Here is a 19,618-nt window from a genome sequence, read left to right as displayed (position 1 = left end):
ACATCGTTCTGGCCTTTCTCAGATCACACGGATGGAAGGTGAACATAGAAAAAAGTTCTCTGTCTCCGTCAACAAGAGTTCCCTTCTTGGGAACAATAATAGATTCCTTAGAAATGAGGATTTTTCTGACAGAGGTCAGAAAGTCAAAACTTCTAAGCACTTGTCAAGTTCTTCATTCTGTTCCACGTCCTTCCATAGCGCAGTGCATGGAAGTAGTAGGGTTGATGGTTGCAGCAATGGACATAGTTCCTTTTGCACAAATTCATCTAAGACCATTACAACTGTGCATGCTCAAACAGTGGAATGGGGACTATACAGACTTGTCTCCAATGATTCAGGTAGATCAGAAGACCAGAGATTCACTCCGTTGGTGGCTGACCCTGGACCATCTATCCCAGGGAATGAGCTTCCGCAGACCAGAGTGGGTCATTGTCACGACCGACGCCAGTCTAGTGGGCTGGGGCGCGGTCTGGGAATCCCTGAAAGCTCAGGGACTATGGTCTCGGGAAGAGTCTCTTCTCCCGATAAACATTCTGGAACTAAGAGCGATCTTCAATGCTCTCAGGGCTTGGCCTCAGCTAGCAAAGGCCAGATTCATAAGATTCCAATCAGACAACATGACGACCGTTGCGTATATCAATCATCAGGGGGGAACAAGGAGTTCCCTGGCGATGAAAGAAGTGACCAAAATAATTCAATAGGCGGAGGATCACTCCTGCCACCTATCTGTGATCCACATCCCAGGTGTGGAAAACTGGGAAGCGGATTATCTGAGTCGTCAGACATTCCATCCGGGGGAGCGGGAACTCCACCCGGAGATCTTTGCCCAACTAACTCAATTATGGGGCATTCCGGACATGGATCTGATGGCGTCTCGTCAGAACTTCAAGGTTCCTTGCTACGGGTCCAGATCCAGGGATCCCAAGGCGACTCTAGTAGATGCACTAGTAGCACCTTGGACCTTCAACTTAGCTTATGTATTTCCACCGTTTCCTCTCATTCCCAGGCTGGTAGCCAGGATCAAACAGGAGAGGGCCTCGGTGATCTTGATAGCTCCTGCGTGGCCACGCAGGACTTGGTATGCAGACCTGGTGAATATGTCATCGGTTCCACCATGGAAGCTACCTTTGAGACAGGACCTTCTTGTTCAGGGTCCATTCGAACATCCAAATCTGGTCTCCCTCCAGCTGATGGCTTGGAGATTTAACGCTTGATTCTATCAAAGCGTGGGTTTTCAGATTCTGTGATAGATACTCTGGTTCAGGCCAGAAAACCGGTAACTAGAAAGATTTACCATAAAATATGGAAAAGATATATCTGTTGGTGTGAATCCAAAGGATTCCCATGGAATAAGATAAAAATTCCTAAGATTCTCTCCTTTCTACAAGAAGGTTTGGAGAAAGGATTATCTGCAAGTTCTCTAAAGGGACAGATCTCTGCTTTATCTGTCTTACTACACAAAAGACTGGCAGCTGTGCCAGATGTTCAAGAATTTGTTCAGGCTCTGGTTAGGATCAAGCCTGTTTACAGACCTTTGACTCCTCCCTGGAGTCTAAATCTAGTTCTTTCAGTTCTTCAAGGGGTTCCGTTTGAACCTCTACATTCCATAGATATTAAGTTACTATCTTGGAAAGTTTTGTTTTTGGTTGCTATTTCTTCTGCTAGAAGAGTTTCAGAGTTATCTGCTCTGCAGTGTTCTCCGCCCTATCTGGTGTTCCATGCAGATAAGGTGGTTTTGCGTACTAAGCCTGGTTTTCTTCCAAAGGTTGTTTCTAACAAGAATATTAACCAGGAGATAGTTGTACCTTCTTTATGTCCGAATCCAGTTTCAAAGAAGGAACGTTTGTTACACAATTTGGACGTAGTCCGTGCTCTAAAATTCTATTTAGAGGCTACAAAAGATTTCAGACAAACATCTTCTTTGTTTGTTGTCTATTCTGGTAAAAGGAGAGGTCAAAAAGCGACTTCTACCTCTCTTTCCTTTTGGCTTAAAAGCATCATCCGATTGGCTTATGAGACTGCCGGACGGCAGCCTCCTGAAAGAATCACAGCTCACTCCACTAGGGCTGTGGCTTCCACATGGGCCTTCAAGAACGAGGCTTCTGTTGACCAGATATGTAAGGCAGCGACTTGGTCTTCACTGCACACTTTTGCCAAATTTTACAAATTTGATACTTTTGCTTCTTCGGAGGCTATTTTTGGGAGAAAGGTTTTGCAAGCCGTGGTGCCTTCCGTTTAGGTAACCTGATTTGCTCCCTCCCTTCATCCGTGTCCTAAAGCTTTGGCATTGGTTCCCACAAGTAAGGATGACGCCGTGGACCGGACACACCAATGTTGGAGAAAACAGAATTTATGCTTACCTGATAAATTACTTTCTCCAACGGTGTGTCCGGTCCACGGCCCGCCCTGGTTTTTTAATCAGGTCTGATGAATTATTTTCTCTAACTACAGTCACCACGGTACCCTATGGTTTCTCCTATATTTTTCCTCCTGTCCGTCGGTCGAATGACTGGGGTGGGCGGAGCTTAGGAGGGACTATATGGCCAGCTTTGCTGGGACTCTTTGCCATTTCCTGTTGGGGAAGAGATATTCCCACAAGTAAGGATGACGCCGTGGACCGGACACACCGTTGGAGAAAGTAATTTATAAGGTAAGCATAAATTCTGTTATCGTGCAAAAGTTCTTTTATTTCACTAATGCAACTAATGAAACTAATATATGAGATAGACTCATTACATGCAAAGCAAGATAGTTCAAGCCGTGATTTTTCATAATTGTGATGATTATGGCTTACAGCTCATGAAAACCCCAAATCCACAATCTCAGAAAATTAGAATATTACATGCAATCAATAAAACAAGGATTGTACATACCTGTAGAACAATATCGGACCTCTGAAAAGAATAAGCATGCATACTGTATGTACTCAGTACTTGGTTTGGGCCCCTTTTGCAGCAATTACTGCCTCAATGCGGCGTGGCATGGAAGCTATCAGCCTGTGGCACTGCTGAGGTGTTATAGAAGACCAGGATGCTTCAATAGCGGCCTTCAGCTCTTCTGCATTGTTCGGTCTCATGTCTCTCATCTTTCTCTTGGCAATGCCCCATAAATTCTCTATGGGGTTCAGGTCAGGCGAGTGTGCTGGCCAATCAAGCACAGTAATCCCACGGTCATTGAACCAGGTTTTGGTGCTTTTGGCAGTGTGGGCAGGTGCCAAGTCCTGCTGAAAAATGAAGTCAGCATCCCCATAGAGCTCGTCTGCAGAAGGAAGCATGAAGTGCTCCAAAATCTCCTGGTAGACGGCTGCATTGACCCTGGACTTAATGAATCACAGTGAACCAACACCAGCAGATGACATGGCTCCCCAAATCAACACAGACTGTGGAAACATCACACTGGACTTCAAGCATCTTGCAGTGTGTGCCTCTCCATTCTTCCTCCATACTCTGGGTCCTTGATTTCCAAATGAGATGCAAAATTTGCTCTCATCAGAAAAGAGGACTTTGGACCACTGAGCAACAGACCAGGTCTGTTTTTCTTTAGCCCAGGTAAGACGCTACTGATGTTGTTTGTTGTTCAGGAGTAGCTTGACAAGAGGAATACGACATTTGAAGCCCATGTCCAGGATCCGTCTGTCCCCAACACTTTTGAATGGCCTTTTCCTGACAATCCTCTCCAGGCTGCGGTCATCCCTGCTGCTTGTGCACCCTTTTCTTCCACACTTTTCCCTTCCACATTACTTTCTATTAATGTGCTTTGATACAGCACTTTGGGAACATCCAACTTCTTTTGCAATTACCTTTTGAGGCTTTCCCTCCTTATGGATGGTGTCAATTATGGTTTTCTGCACAACTGTCAGGTCAGCAGTCTTTCCCATGATTGTATGAATTTCAAACAGAAAAAAAAGGAGGGTACTAAGGCACTACTTGTGAATCAATACAGGAATTTAATATGCTTATAATTAATCAATTGCTTAATACAACTGTATTATACGATTAAAGCAAAAGAGGGGTGCTGTGTACTGGGATTAAAGCTAAAACAAATCAGACTGATATTGGTGTACACCTGTTTAGCACTCACATTCCTGTGTTTATATTAAGAATGATAGATAATATGAGACTACCTGGGTGGAGTACTGAAATAGATAAATTAAAATTTAACCTTTAATAGAAATTGTTAAAATTATACATCTGATGACAAAAATCTTTCATAGCCTGTAAAAAAGAAACCTTAAAGCACGCACAACATCCAGATTGTGCAATAACCGCTCCTTCTTAGAGGAAAGATTAGGACAAAATGAAGGAACAACAATTTCTTGGTTAATATTGCATTTTGAGACCACCTTAGGTCGAAATCCTAATTTAGTACAAAAAAACACCTTATCCGCATGAAGAATAAGATAAGGAGAATCACACTGTAGAGCCGAAAGCTCTAAACTCTACGGGAAGAGGAAATTGCCAGTAGAAACAAAACCTTCCAGGACAATAACTTGATATCAACAGAATGCATAGGCTCAAATGGAGCATGCTGCAGAACTTTAAGAACCAGACTAAGACTCCAACTACAGTCCTGATTCTAACCAAAGACTGAAGAAAAGATTGAACTTCTTGCAAAATTGCCAGACGCTTCTGCAGAAGAAATGACAGAGCTGAAACCTGACCCTTTAGGGTACTGAATGAAAAACTCTTCTCCAGGCCCTCCTGAAGAAAGGACAGAAAATGGGTAACTCTCCTCCTTACTCCAAGAAAAAACCCTAGATCCTCACCAATGAAGGTATTTACGCCATACCTTATAAAAAATGTTTGGGAGTAACAGGCTTACGAGCCTGAATCAGTCTCAATAACTTTCACAGAAAAACCTTGTCTGGACAAGACTAAGCGTTCAATCTCCAAGAAGTCAGCTTCAGAGAGACTAAGTTCGGCTGGTGGGAGGGACCCTGAAGTAGAAGATCTTCCTCAGAGGAAATTTCCACAGGGGAAATGACGACACCCTCACTAGGTCCGCAAACAAAGTTCTGCAAGGCCACGCTGGACCTATTAGAATCACCGAAGCCTGCTCCTGTTTGATATGAGCTATCACCCAAGGAAGGAGGGCAACCGGAGGAAAAAGATAAACTAGTCCGAAATCCCATAGCACTGCCAGGGCATCTACCAGAGCTGCATGAGGATCTCTTGATCATGCTCCATATCTTGGAAGCTTGGCATTTAAATGAGATGGCATCAGATTCAGGTCCAGAACTCCCTACTTGAGGGTAATCATCGAGAAAACTTCCGGATGGAGAGCCCATTCCCCTAGATGAAACGTCTGCCTGCTCAGATAATCCGCTTCCATGTTGTCCACCCCTGGAATATAAATGGCAGAGAGATGACAATTGTGAGACTCTGCCCACTGAAGAATGTGAGTCACCTCCTTCATAGCTAACAAGCTCTGAGTTCCTCCTTGGTGGTTGATATACGCCACCGAAGTGATGTTGTCTGATTGAAATCTGATAAACCGGACTAAATTCAGTTACGGCCAAACTGATAGAGCTTTGAGAATTGCTTTTAATTCTAGGATATTTATAGGGAGGGTAGACTCCTCCTGAGTCCAAAGTCCCTGAGCTCTTAGGGACCCCCAAACTGCTCCCCAGCCTAACAGGCTGGCATTCGTGGCCAACAATCTCCCAAGAAGGTCTTAGGAAACAAGTGCCCTGAGACAAATGGTCCTGAAACATCCACCAAGGCAGAGACATCCTTGTCTGAGAGTCTAAAACTATCCTCTGAGAGAGATCTGAGTGGTCTCCGTTCCATTGATTGTTGAGGTCTTATGTGGAAGCAAGCAAACGGAATAATGTCCATGGATGCCACCATGAGACCAATTACTTCCATGCATACAGCCACCGATGGACGAACAGAGGACTGAAGAGAACGACCTCCGTCAAAAAAGTCTTCATAGATACGAATCTATGATTGTCCCCAGAAAACATACCCTGGGGTACTTGGCACCAAGGAACCTTTCCCTAGATTCACCTCCCACCCGTGAGAGAGGATAATAGTGAACAGAGAATCTGTATGGGATCTTGCTAACTGAAAAGATGGCACCTGGACCAAGATATCGTCCAGGTAAGGAGCCACCGCAATCCCTAGAGATCTGGCCAAAGCCAGAAGAGCCCCTTGAACCTTTGTAAAGATTCGAGGAGCAGTGGCGAGGCCGAAAAGCAGGGCTACAAATTGGAAATGTTGATCAAAAAAAGTGAACCACAGGAACTTAAAATGCTCCCTGTGGATAGGCACATGAAGATATGCATCCTTTAGGTCTATAGTGGTCATAAACTGACGCTCCTGAACTAGAGGGAGAATAGAACGAATTTTGAAAGACAGGACCTTGAGAAACATGTTGAGAGACTTTAAGTCTAGAATGGGTCGAAAAATTCCCTCCTTTGTGGGAACTACAAAAAGATTTTAATAAAATCCCTGACCCTGTTCTGCAAGTGGAACTGGCATAATCACTCCCAGAGAAGACAAATCCCTTATGCAGTTTAAGAAGGCCTTTCCCTTTACCTGGTTTACAGATAATCTTGATAATAGGAATCTGTCCCTGGGGGGACAAGACTTGAATCCTATCCTGTATCCCTGGAAGACTACATCCATTGCCCAAGGATCTGGAACGTCGCAAATTCAAGTCTGCTGAAAAAAGGAAAGCCTGCCCCCTACCTGATCCAGAACTGGATCAGGGGTGGTCCCTTCAAGCTGACAGCCTCAGCGAAAGGATTTCTGGATTGCTTACCCTTGTTCGAGGGCTGGCTTGCTCTCCAAGAAGTCTTGGCTTGCTCAGATTTAGAAGACAAGGAAGATCTCTATCCCTTGAAGTTACAAAAGGAATGAATACTAGAAGTCTGACAACCCTTGGGTCTATTCTTCTTATCCTGTGGTAAAAAACTCCCTTTCCACCAGTAACCGTGGAAATAATCTCTGCCAGACCAGGACCAAATAAAGTCTTACCCTTAAAAGGTAGAGACAGAAGCTTGGATTTAGAAGTCACATCCGCAGATCAAGACTTTAACCAAAGGTCTCTGCGGGCTAGTATCGCAAAACTAGAAATCTTGGCACCCAGCGTAACAACTTGCATACTGGCATCACAGATAAAAGTATTCCCGGTGGTGATTTGTAGCTGCAGTGTACCTGAAAAACTTATTACAGAGGCATCTCTAATGAGGCCTCGTATTTTGCTGGGAGCCGGTCAACGCCAGTCATGTGTGTTCTCCTAGTGATTGACAGCACGAGGAGAGCGTGCTGACCGTAGTTGTTTGACTCCCTGCTGTACATGCGCAAAGCAAGGACCACTGATGGGAACAGACTGCGACTGCTGACACTCCTGTTTGACTCCTGACCTGAGCAGCGTGGTAGCCTCTTCAACTTTAAGACAGGTGGAGCCTGTGGACATCTCACTCAGCTAGACCAGGTGGCCCCTGCCTGAGGAACGGACCGTTACACTACCGGTCGGGGGATGCTTCTGGGCAGCGACCAAGATGGCTGACATACTTTGATGCTGTGTGGACTCACTGATAATTTTGCTGCATATCAGTGATTAGAGCCTCCATCCATATTGAAAATATAGACCTATCAACTTATCTAATGCTGTGGAACAAATTTGTGTGTTTGAGTATTGCCAGCTTTGAGGTACCGGAACGGTGAGCCTGCGGCAACGGCACTGTGATGTCTGAGGCCTCCACTTAACCCCCCCCCCCCAGTAGACCCGGGTAAGGACAGCCGATGTGAGCTGTTAACTGGGGAAGTCACACTAACTAAGAGACGCTTACTATTAGAGTACCTTTCAGCTACCCCAGATCGGAAACCTGTACTTACGGACCTAAAGTGCGAACCAGCTCAACACGAAGGGGCTATAATGGCATCTCCTCACTGCAGTGAGCAGATCATAGATGCAGTTGACCAATGGGAGAAAGAGGTGCAAAGGATTTTGATGGTCCACTGAACTCTAACAGGACATACTCGAGTTAATGGGTCAACAGCCGCAACTAGAAGAAAATGTGGCACAGAGAGGCCCCAGCGCTGTCAAAGCCTTACATGAGGTGAATGAGAGGGAGCAGAGAGAGCCGGTGTCGGCTCAGTTCTATTTGGCAGTCCCGCTGCGGCGAATAGCTACACAGGGAAAGAAAGATGTCACACAATCTACTATAACATCAGACGCAACTTCGGCCTCCATTTTATTGCCGGGCTCTGTGGATACAAGTCGTGACGCACAAGAAAGGGATACCGAGGTGCGCCAACATCTAAGATCTGTTCTTCCTCAATTAGATAAAAGTTGGGAGCTCCTTACAAACCTTGAGGACACTATATATACATCCAGCAACGAGACTTCACTATCTTCTATCGACTGCAGTGTGGGTACATTGCCGAACATAAAATCTGGAACTTTAGCCTCCTGTTTGAAAGGTTTGCTAGGACTTTGCACCAGAGAATAGGTGTGGGCTAATTATGTGTTTCGTGCTGCTCAGTATGCCAAATATTGAGACTAAGAAGACAGGCCTCTACCGTTGTCTTAATATATGTCTAGTAATTCCCATAGCCGTAGTCTACTTACTATATGACGACTATGCCCAGTCTGATTCTATGGAAAGCTCATATTACCATTGTTCATAGTTCCTGCTGTACACTTTATACTCACTCATATGCAATATTTTATTAGGATAAAGTGACATTAATGTTAGAATAATGCTAATGAATTGGGTGTGCCAGCTATGTTTAATTGGGAAATCATATGTTCAGTTAATGTTCTTTGTTCATATATTTAAGTTGAATAAGATTTTGTAGCAAGTCTAGGAAATGTATATAGCGGCGAATGTACCACTATATTTTATAATATGCCACACTTTTATTGATTACAGTTGACTCCTAGATGCCATATACTGGGAATGCTGGGCTGTCTGCAGCCGAGACAGCAAGGGTGTAATCAACTTATCTTCTTTGGTGTTTTAGCTGTAGCTATATCTACTGTAGACATTATCCTCTATAAGACTCCATATTATAAATTGAAGTTTCCTTAAGCTTTAACTACCTGGTACATATGGGCTTGTTCATCTCGCTAATAATGGTGTGGTTATTCTGTTTCTCCCTACTCCCATAAGGTTACTTGGCCCCACTTAGGCACCTGTTTTCAGTGGGGATGGGAATCTAATTCTATCCAACTCAACCCCCCCATATTTTGGATGCCTCAAGCCTTAATGGTTGATCTCCTGTCATAGTCACAATTGATATCAGAAAAGGTGTAACCCATAGGTTGCTTATTACGATTTTCGAGATTTGTCTCTGAAGTGAAACCTACACTACCTATTATAATTTTTCCCATATAGATGACTTCCCCTCCAAGAAGTCCAAGAGTGGCCCTTCTTATACCTTACTAGCCTCCTATAGTAGCAATAACTCCTTAAAAGGTCCAAAAGTGACTGTTTTGTTTTACTAGGGGTGTCACAGAATTATTTGTTAATGATATATCAATTTAAGTTATGCAAAATTCAGTTATGCTAGTATACATTACTATATATATTTCTAAGTACACTATTTACTACAGAAATATATACAAGAGTTTTCACATATTTAGTGAGGTCCAAAAGTGGCCTGTGCAAGTTAAACAATATCCCCCACAATGAGGTTTCTAACTTTGTTTAGAAGCCCAAAAGTGGCTTATGTTTGTTGGGGGCTACGTATTATATAATTAGAAGCAAAAACTGAGGTGATATATAATGTCATATGTATTGTAAAACATTGCTTTGCATAGCACCTAGGTCTGAATCTTGTTTTGTTTGCAGAAACACTTGTTTGTACCATATAAGACATTTGCATCCTAAGCTTGCAACAACCCATGTATGGCACATTATTTCTTTATGTATTTGAAATTTTTATTTTAACACCTCAATAAAAAATAATTTATAAAGAAAAAAAAAGTATTAGCCAGTTTTAGAGCTTTGATCCTATCCTGGATCTCCTCTATATTAGTCTCCTCTGAAATTAGATCAGACAAAGAGAGTCACACCAATAAGAGGCTGCACAAGCAACTGTTGCAATACTAGCAACTGGTTGCCACTGCAAACCCTGATGAAGAAATATCTTTCTTAAATGACCCTCCGGGTTTCTTATCCATTGGGTCTCTAAAAGATTAACTATCCTCGAGAGGAATAGTAGTTCTCTTGGCTAAGGTAGAGATAGCGCCCTCTACTCTAAAAACAGTGTGCCACAGATCTTGCACTGAATCAGCCACAGTAAACATCTTTTTAAACACAGGAGACTGGTTAAAAGGAACACCTGGCTTCTCCCATTCCTGAGATATAATGTCAGACATGCGATCTGGAACAGGAAAAACCTCCACAGATTTAGGTTTGACATAAAACTCTATTCAGTTTATTAGCCTTTTTAGGAGCCTCTGCAACAGTTTCAGAGTCATCCAAAGTAGCTAAAATCTCCTTCAAAAGTAAACAGAGATGCTCCAGTTTAAATCTAAAATGAACCTCATCAGAATCTACTGTACTAGGAACCGCAGATTCTGAATTAGAGATCTCGCCCTCAGAAGCTGCAGAGGAATGATCCTCGCTAGATAACTGAGAAAGACTAACCAAATCAATCTTGGCGGAAACAGAACCCATAAAAAATGTTCTTAGATTTCCTCTTCCTTTTACCAGAACTAGGTAAAGCACTTAGGGCTGCAGAAACTGCAGAAGTCAACTGCACAGCAAAAATCTTTAGGCAAACAAACACTCCCAGAAACTGACAGAGGAACCGCAGGGCACTGCATGTGAATTTGTCAAAGACTGGGACATGTTAGAGGAAGGCTGAGACAACCCCTGAACAGCATTATCCTGAGAAAAAGAAGGCTCAGATAAGGAATCCTTATCCTTAGATAATAAAACCTTATTAAGGCAAGGGGAACAAACTTGCACATGAGGTATAACCTGGGCATCTGCACAATAAAGACATTTATCAAGTGATAGAGAAAGCTTGGGATCGGTTTCCATAGTATATAAAAAAGCTCTTTATTTTCCTTATACTCTAAATTCTATATAGAAAAATTTAATCTAAAACTTTATGCATAGATATTAAATAATTATTAAAACCGGCACCTCTACACCACAGCCACGCTGGAGAGACTCACCCAATCGGTAACCAGGAATCCAATCCACACCAGCAGATAAAATAATCCTGTTCAAACTGCAAATCCTAGAAAAGCTGCAACCATCAGAGAGAAGTGACAGGCAGGAAAAATGATCTTATGGCAGAAAAAACACTCTGGCTCCTTGAAAATCCGGCTTCCAAACAGCCTGCTAAAAAACAAACTGTTCAGCACTCAGGGAGTAACTCAGCGGTCACATGATCCAAATTCAAAAGTAAGGTGCGGTCCAACAACCTTCTTGAAGAGGTATTACCCAAACAAAATAAAAGGTAACTTTGTGCAAACAAATCCTCATAACCAAAATCAAAAAAAAGCTTCACATGACAGAACAGTGCCCTGAACTGCTGCCCAATAAATTCCCAAACTTTAAAAGAGATATTCAGTCCCATAAGGATCCACCTTGTTCACAAACTATCTTTTTTTCTTCTTTTAAAAACAAGGAACATCTAAGTGCTGCATCCTTCACACCTAGAAGATAAAAGCACTTACCTGTGGATCCGCTGTAGGGCAGGTACAGAAAACAGGTGTGACAGAATCCTCACTAACATAGACCTGTAGATAAAGAAAACAATAGTGTAACCAACCCTGGTTTTCTATATAGGGGTAGCAAAAATTTTGGAAGGTAAGCAAAGACCACCTCACTGTCTTCCAACTGCTAAAAAACAACATTACGCTTACTAAAGACACAGCATAACCCCAAATCCTTGCTTGCAGGGAAAAGTACCCATTGTTGAAAGGTAAGCGAAGACCACCTCAACGTCTTCCAACTGCTAAAAAACACCATTACGCTTACTAAAGACACAGCATAACCCCAAATCCTTGCTTGCAGGGAAAAGTACCCATTAAAGGATTAACAACTTGATTTCTTCAGACACCTTCTTCGCACATCACCTACAAAGTTATGCAGGCAAAGAATGACAGGGGATTGTTGGTAATGGGAGGATACACTTGAAGCTTTGCTGGGGTGTTCTTTACCTCCACCTGGTGGCCAGGAGTTGAATTCCCACTAGTAATTAAATAGATTTGTGGACTCTCCATGCCATTGGAAAGAAATTAAGTTAAAAAAGAAGTAAAAGGTCAAATCCTTGTAAAATGATGAACAATATATATTACAATAATTTCTATTATGTATAACTCTTGCTGCTTTAGTGCTTTTTTATTACAGTGAAAAATACTGTTTTATATCCCTTTAATGACCAACATGTGCATTTAAACACTTCTGTTTAGTTAAATGGGGTTCGTAGCAACCAAATACCCCTGCAGGATTGCCAACTAGGAACCTATGAATCTACGTATCTAGCCATGATCAACAGGAATTTAAGCAGACTATAAAGACCTTAGCACATATTTTCTCTTAGGTCCAGTAGTATTGTAACATATTTTACCTGACGTATATCACTTTCAAACTATTTAAGCCATTACATATTTTCGGGGATGGAAAGGGGAGGAAATAAATAAGGATAAATATACTTCTCTTACAGGGAGATACATCTCTGAGTATATACAGTATATATATATATATATATATATATATATATATTTATATTTATACACAAAATAGTAGAAAGCGTACTCCTACTCGCTATAAAGACAGGTACCATGGTGCAAAATAATGAAGTATAAAAGATCCAATAATTGCACTCTCTGGATTTAAACCACAGCAACTTTAATGTGTGACGTTTTGGGGCATTCACCCCTTCCTCAGGGGTGAATGCACCCTTCCAAAGGGTGAATGCCCCGAAATGTCACACATTAAGGTTGCTGTGGTTTAAATTCAGAGAGTGCAATTATTGGATCTTTTATATATATATATATATATATATATATATATATATATATATATATATATATATATATATATATATAAATTTAAAATGTACAGTGTTGCAGCTATAGGAAAAAGCTATGCATCATTTTTATTTTTTGTCTTTTAACCTTTTTTCGAGCACATTACTACAGAAATAGGGCGTGTTAACCTGTTGTGCATGAGCTCTTTATCAAAATGCATAGAAGTAATGCAGTCATATGATTTTGTAATCTGCAAATAATACACTTTCTTTAAAAAAATATAAAAACAAATAATGATCTGAATCAGGATACGTTTTTTTTTTAATTTAAACACTTTTTTTTTTTTTTTTTTTATTTCAAAAAGCTTTATTGAAAATAACAAGAAATGACAATGGCAGAAAGGAAATAGCATCTCATAAGAATCATAAAGCAGTACACTCCATTAAATCAGAATTTAGATGGCAAAACCAGGGGATAATTATTACACAAAAGCTTACAGGAGGAAGTTGGATAACTAATGTCCGTGAACTTAGAAGGAAAACAGTTCGTGACTCCATTGAGTCTTATCCTCTGCAACCTGAGAGGGGAGTGTAGCGATGTATACCAAACTCTGCAACATGCATCTCAAAAACAGTAACAACAATAATCAACTCAAGTGCTTTTGTGCGCACCTGTACGCTAGGGTCTGGCATGCGACATTGGGTTCAGTGCATGCCAGTAGTTAGTGAAAAAAGAAAAGGGAGGACGGTAGAAAGAGAGAAAAAAAAAAAAAAAAGGGGGGGGGGGAAGGGGGTGACCCCAGCATATGTGGGGGGGAAGGAAAGAGGGAGGGAGGGGACGTTTCTTCATATCTTGTGACTTTATCTGATCAAGGGCTTCCAGATTTCCTTCATGTACTCATGTAGTTCTATTTTGTCATCCCTCATATACCTGTATCTCTCCAGAGTCAAATACCTGTCCACCCTACTTTCCCAGTCTGAATGTTGAGGTGTTTGGGTCGTTTTCCAGTATTTGGGGATTAGGGTTTTAGCGCTGTTGAGCATTATATACAAGAGGTGTTTTTTGGGTTTTTCTACTAGCTTAGGGAGACCGTGGAATAATAAGAGGCTCGGATTTCTGCTCACCCTGACATTTAATTTGGAGTCAATCGTATCTAAGACAGATTTCCAAAAGGGTTGGATCAGATCGCACGTCCACCAAATGTGGATCAGAGTGCCAGATTCACCACACCCCCTCCAACACTTGCCATCTGATTTCTTATAGAAGTTTCTAATTCTTTCTGGTGTCAAGTACCAACGAGACAGATATTTGTAGTTAGATTCAAGGATTCCGGCGGAGACAGATGCCTTAGTGTGGTTGTAAAATATTTTATCCCAGTCTGCATCCGTCAGTTCCCTATCCAACTCTGTGTTCCACCTTCTAACAAATGAAGGCAAGCCGACTTCTTTATGAGAAGACAGCAGGTTATACATAATTGAGATTAAGTGTCTTGGGGCGGATGGAAGTAGACAGAGTGTTTCCAGCCGTGTAAATTGTCTTGTAATGTAAATTGCTTTTTTAGTAGTGCTTAAGTAGTGTTGAAGTTGTCTGTGGTGATACCAAGTGAGAGGAACTCCCGATTGCTGCAATTCCTCTAGGGGTTTCAATCTCCCATCTAGGAGTAGTCTATGAAACATTGTTTGATCTAGCTGTGCCCTATTTATATTTATGTGATATGTGTTCGAAAACGGGATGTCGGGGTTGTGTGTAAATGGAGATAGTGGTGAAGGGAGGGAGGAGATATGTGGATGTTCGACAAGTGTCTTATCCCATTGTGAGAAAAATTCACTAAGAAAAGGGTAATGGAAGACTATGTTTGGCCTACTTTTACTAGAGATCCAGCTCAGTGTTCCCGGGTTCTGTACTCCTAAAATCGTGCGCCCAATTTGGGTCCAAGTCTTTTCTATTGAGTTAGTGCACCATTCCACTTGTGTTTGAAGGTTAATTGCCTTTTTATACAATAGGAGGCATGGTATGCCTAAACCGCCTTTGTCTTTGGCCAAGTATAAGGTGCGTCTAGGGATTCGGGGTCTTTTACCCCCCCAAATATATGTCTCTAGTTGTCCTTGCAACTTACGTAAGAAGTGTATTGGGAATGGGGTCGGCAAGGTCTGCAAATAATATAATACCCTGGGGAGGATATTCATTTTTACCACACCTATCCTACCCAGCCATGAAATTCTCTTATTTTTCCAAGCAGATAGGTCGTCTGTTATTGATTTTGACAATTGGGGGTAGTTAGCTCCGAATAGGCCATTTGAATCTGGGGTCAGGTTGATTCCTAAATATTTAAGCGTTTGGGTTTTAATTTTAAGTTTACATATGTGCGGTATTTGACACAGCTCAGCTTGGGATAAATTTATATTTAGAATCTCAGATTTTGTGTGATTTAGGTGGAAATTAGATACTTTGCCATAGTCATCGAACTCCTTTAGAATCTCTGGAAGAGAGGTCAAAGGGTTGGAGATAGACAAAAGAACGTCGTCCGCGTAGAGCGAGACTTTGTGGTCCTGGCCACCCACCTGTATCCCAGAAATTGCATGGTTGGCGCGTATCTTTTGCGCCAAGATCTCTATAGAAAGGGCAAATAACAGGGGTGAGAGTGGACAGCCCTGTCTTGTGCCATTTGTGATGTCGAAGGGTTCAGATAATATATTATTAACTTTAACTTGGGCAGTAGGTTTCGAGTAGAGGGCCAGTATTTTTTGTATGAAAGAGTGGCTGAAGTTCATTTTCGACAGGACAGCTGCAAGAAAGTCCCAGCTGACCCTGTCGAAAGCTTTCTCCGCGTCAGTTGATATAAGCACTGAAGGGATGTTATTATGTCGGGCGTGATTTACTAAAAGATTGGCTTTTATTGTGTTGTCCCTAGCCTCGCGGCCGGGAACAAAACCTACTTGGTCAGGTGAAACCAAATGGGGCAAGTAGACGTTTAGTCTTGTGGCGAGGATTTTTGCGTAGATCTTCAGGTCTACATTGAGTAAGGAAATTGGCCTGAAGTTCTCAGGGCGGTTAGGTGGCTTCCCGGGTTTTGGGATGGTGGTAACGTGTGCTAGTAACATGGTTGGGGGGAAATTTTGAGTGTGTCCAATGTCATTGAATAGGGTTGCTAAATGTGGTGAAAGGATATCTTTAAATAATTTGTAATATTTGGCACCAAAGCCATCAGGGCCGGGGCTTTTACCAGCACTCAACTCCTCAATGGTTTTGGTTACCTCTTTTACCGTGATGGGGTTGTCCAGTGCCTCTCTGTCTTTATCCGACAGTGTCGGCAATGTGAGAGAGCTCAAATATCTCTCGATATGGGGAAGGGGGGGGTCTCTTTCTGCTTCCGAAGTTGATACCTTCTCATCTTTTAAGTTATACAACTTCTGGTAGTAGGATCTAAGTGTTTCCGCAATTGAAGGGCTATCTACACAGGTTTGATTATGCTGATTAAAGATGGAGTGAACATGGGATTTTGATTGTTTTCTTTTTAAAGCGCGTGCCAGAAGCCTACCGGGTTTATCCCCGTATTCAAAGTATGTTTGTTGCAATTGTAATGCCTTTTTTTGGTGGTCAATAGAATGGATATCTTGGATCTCTTTTCTGGCTTGTTGCAATATTTTGGTAGTCGCGGTGTCAGAAGGCAGTTTTTTATGTTTAATCTCTAGATCTCGGATTTTAAGGAGAAGGGTGGAGTACCTAAGTCTCAGCTGTTTGGAGTTTAGAGCTCTTTGCTTGATCAGTTCCCCCCTCAGCACGCTCTTGTGTGCTTCCCACACTATTGGGCCTGGGACCTCCCCTGTGTTGTTGTGTTGGAAGTACTCTAATAATCTAGTCTCTATCTGCAGTTTAATTGGTTGATCGTTCAACAGGAAGTCATCAAACCTCCATAAGTGGGGTCTGTCTGGGATAGAAGGCCAATTTAATTTACACAGGACAGGTGAGTGATCCGACCATGTCATGGGGAGTATTTGGCAGTCTATAACCCCCGCCAGTGTGGACTGATCTGTAAAAAAGTAGTCCAGACGTGTGTACAGATTGTGTGGGTGGGAAAAGAAGGTAAAGTCGCGCTTAGTGGGGTAAAGAGTGCGCCATGTATCATGAACTTCTAACTCTTCTAGTCTGGAGTTGCATTGTCTAATCACTTTTTTAGATATAGAAGCCGTAGCTCTGGACGTGTCTAGGACTGGGTCTAGAGGGAGATTGAAGTCCCCCCCAATAATTAAAGCTCCTTTACGCAGGTCTAGGATCTTGTTGGTTAGTCTGGTCAGAAAACTGTTTTGTCCCTGATTAGGAAAGTATGTATTCACTAATGTGACGAGTCTGTTGAATAGTAGGCCTATTACAATCAGAAACCTCCCCTCAGGGTCTCTTTCTATGTGTATAGGTGAGAAAGGTGCAGAATGCTTAATCAAAATTCCGACACCGTTTTTTTTTGATGGGCCTGAGGCAAAGTATGAGGTCGGAAACTTAGGATTTGTCCAGGTCGGTTCCCTGCCCTTACGAAAATGAGTCTCCTGCATGGAGACAACGTCACTATGTGTTCTGATAGCGTCTCTAATTAGATGGGAGCGTTTTTCAGGTATGTTCAGTCCTTTGGTGTTTATGGTCAACAAAGTGAGGGTTTGAGCCCCGTGGGTTGGCATGGTGAGGGGAAAGGGGGAGGGTGAGAAAAAAAAAAAAAAAAAAAAACCCTTAAAGGGGGAGGGAAAAAAGAGAGGAGTGTAAAGAAAGAATCAGAAAGAATGAAAGTAAATTAGACGCAGACCCTAATGAAAGGGGACGTCCAATGTGGGCAACAGATAGGGTATGTACTTTAGAGAGACGGCAGTGATGTCTCTCTGTGCAAAGGGGAAAGAAGAATACAAAAAGAAAAAAGAAAGTTTTAGAGAAAGCAGAAAAGTATCAAAGAGTGTGGGATAAGTATCCCTGTGCCTGATGTGATTAGCGAGTGACAGAATAGTGAAGACGTAGAAGGATTAGAGCGAGGTCAGGAGTGACAAGAATAGCAATAATATTATTCCCCTAGATACAACATCATCAACAACATACATATATCAACAGTAGCTTTAACAGATTCCTGGTTAAAATTACATCCAAATAAAGCCATGAGAACCACTCAAAAACAATGTAAATAAAGGAGGTTCAAGTAGGTAAGCATAGGCTAAAGATTCCCAGGACAGGGGTCTGAAGGCCTCTAGAGTAGTCTATAATCTGACCTGGTCTATTTAAAGAAAGTGTGCCTCATAAGGCTGCCACTGCAAAAGGAGGCTCAGGGAGGGAGATTACTCCCCCCATAATGAATCATAGGTATTAAGGTCTAAAATTAAGGGGCCTTTGGTTAATGCTATTAGGCTGGGGTGGCATAGTTAGAGATATCTTTACAAATATGGGGTTACAATTGTGCAAACCTTTAGTTACTCATGGTTCAAATAGGCTGGTCTATAGAGACAATATACCCTGGAGGGAGAGAAAAACAAAATAAAGACAAAAAGAAAGACATATTAACCAGTTACGAGGAAAACAGTACAATATAACCATAACAAAACTTAGCTGATGTTGAAATAGGGCATATTGGAAATGTTCGGTAGGTACCAAATGAGTGTCCTGTGCAAAGTCTATTATTCGTCCCTACTTGTGGTTGGTAAGTCAGGAGCACTTTGGCTGGATCCTGCTTCTTCGGGTACTGGAATGTCTACATCCAGAATATTGCAGAAATCAGAGAGGTCTGTGCGGGTTTTAAAGATGGCTTGTTTCCCATTGCGGGTGGCTATAAGCGATACAGGAAACCCCCACTTATATTGAATTTTATGGCGCTGAAGAACACTGGTAATAAACTTAAGGTCCCTTCTTTTTTGTAAGGTAATTTGGCTCAGGTCTGAGAAAACCTGGATAGGTATACCAGCATGAGTGAGATCTTTGATGGCGCGGGCCCTCTGAGCGATGGTATCTTTATCTTTATAACTCAAAAACTTGACAATAATGTCCCTCGGGGGGGCTTTGGGGGGGGTTTTGGTCGGAGGGCCCGATGTGCCCTTTCTAGCATAATATCAGGGGAGCTCGGAGTTTCTTTAATGGTGCGGAAAAAGTCTTGCAGGAAGCCCTCAATGGCTGTATTATTCACAGATTCCGGCACCCCCCTGATGCGTAGATTGTTCCTTCTCCCCCTATTATCTAAGTCTTCCACCCTGGTTAGGAGAAATTGGATGTCCCCTTCTTGCTCAAATGCCCTTTGTGTATTTGAATCGGCTTGGGCCTGCAGGGTTGTCTGCTTAGTTTCTAAGGTGGTAACCTGCTGGCTGATTTGCTGGAAATCTCTTTTCAAGTCTCCAAATAAAGACCTCATTTCTGTTAGGACCACATTAATGTCTGCTTTAGAGGAGATTACATTTAAGTCACCTCTTGTTAGAGGTTCCTGTGGCTGCATGTCGGGCAGAGGGCTTGGAGTGAAAGTTAGTGGGGAGGTCTGCTCTGTGTTTTCTGCAGGGGGTTGATCCGAGCAAGTATTAGGCATTTTCAGAAAGTTAGTTAGACTGGTGCTTTTAATGTTTTTGTCACCTTTATTATGTTTCCTGCTAGACATGGTCACAGAGCTGTCAGAGACTAGGTTGAGAATAGCTACAGTGGCCACGTGTGCTTTTGCCCA

The sequence above is a fragment of the Bombina bombina genome, chromosome 2, assembly GCF_027579735.1.
Source record: "Bombina bombina isolate aBomBom1 chromosome 2, aBomBom1.pri, whole genome shotgun sequence".
NCBI lineage: Eukaryota > Metazoa > Chordata > Amphibia > Anura > Bombinatoridae > Bombina > Bombina bombina.
This window is presented reverse-complemented; position numbering follows the sequence as displayed.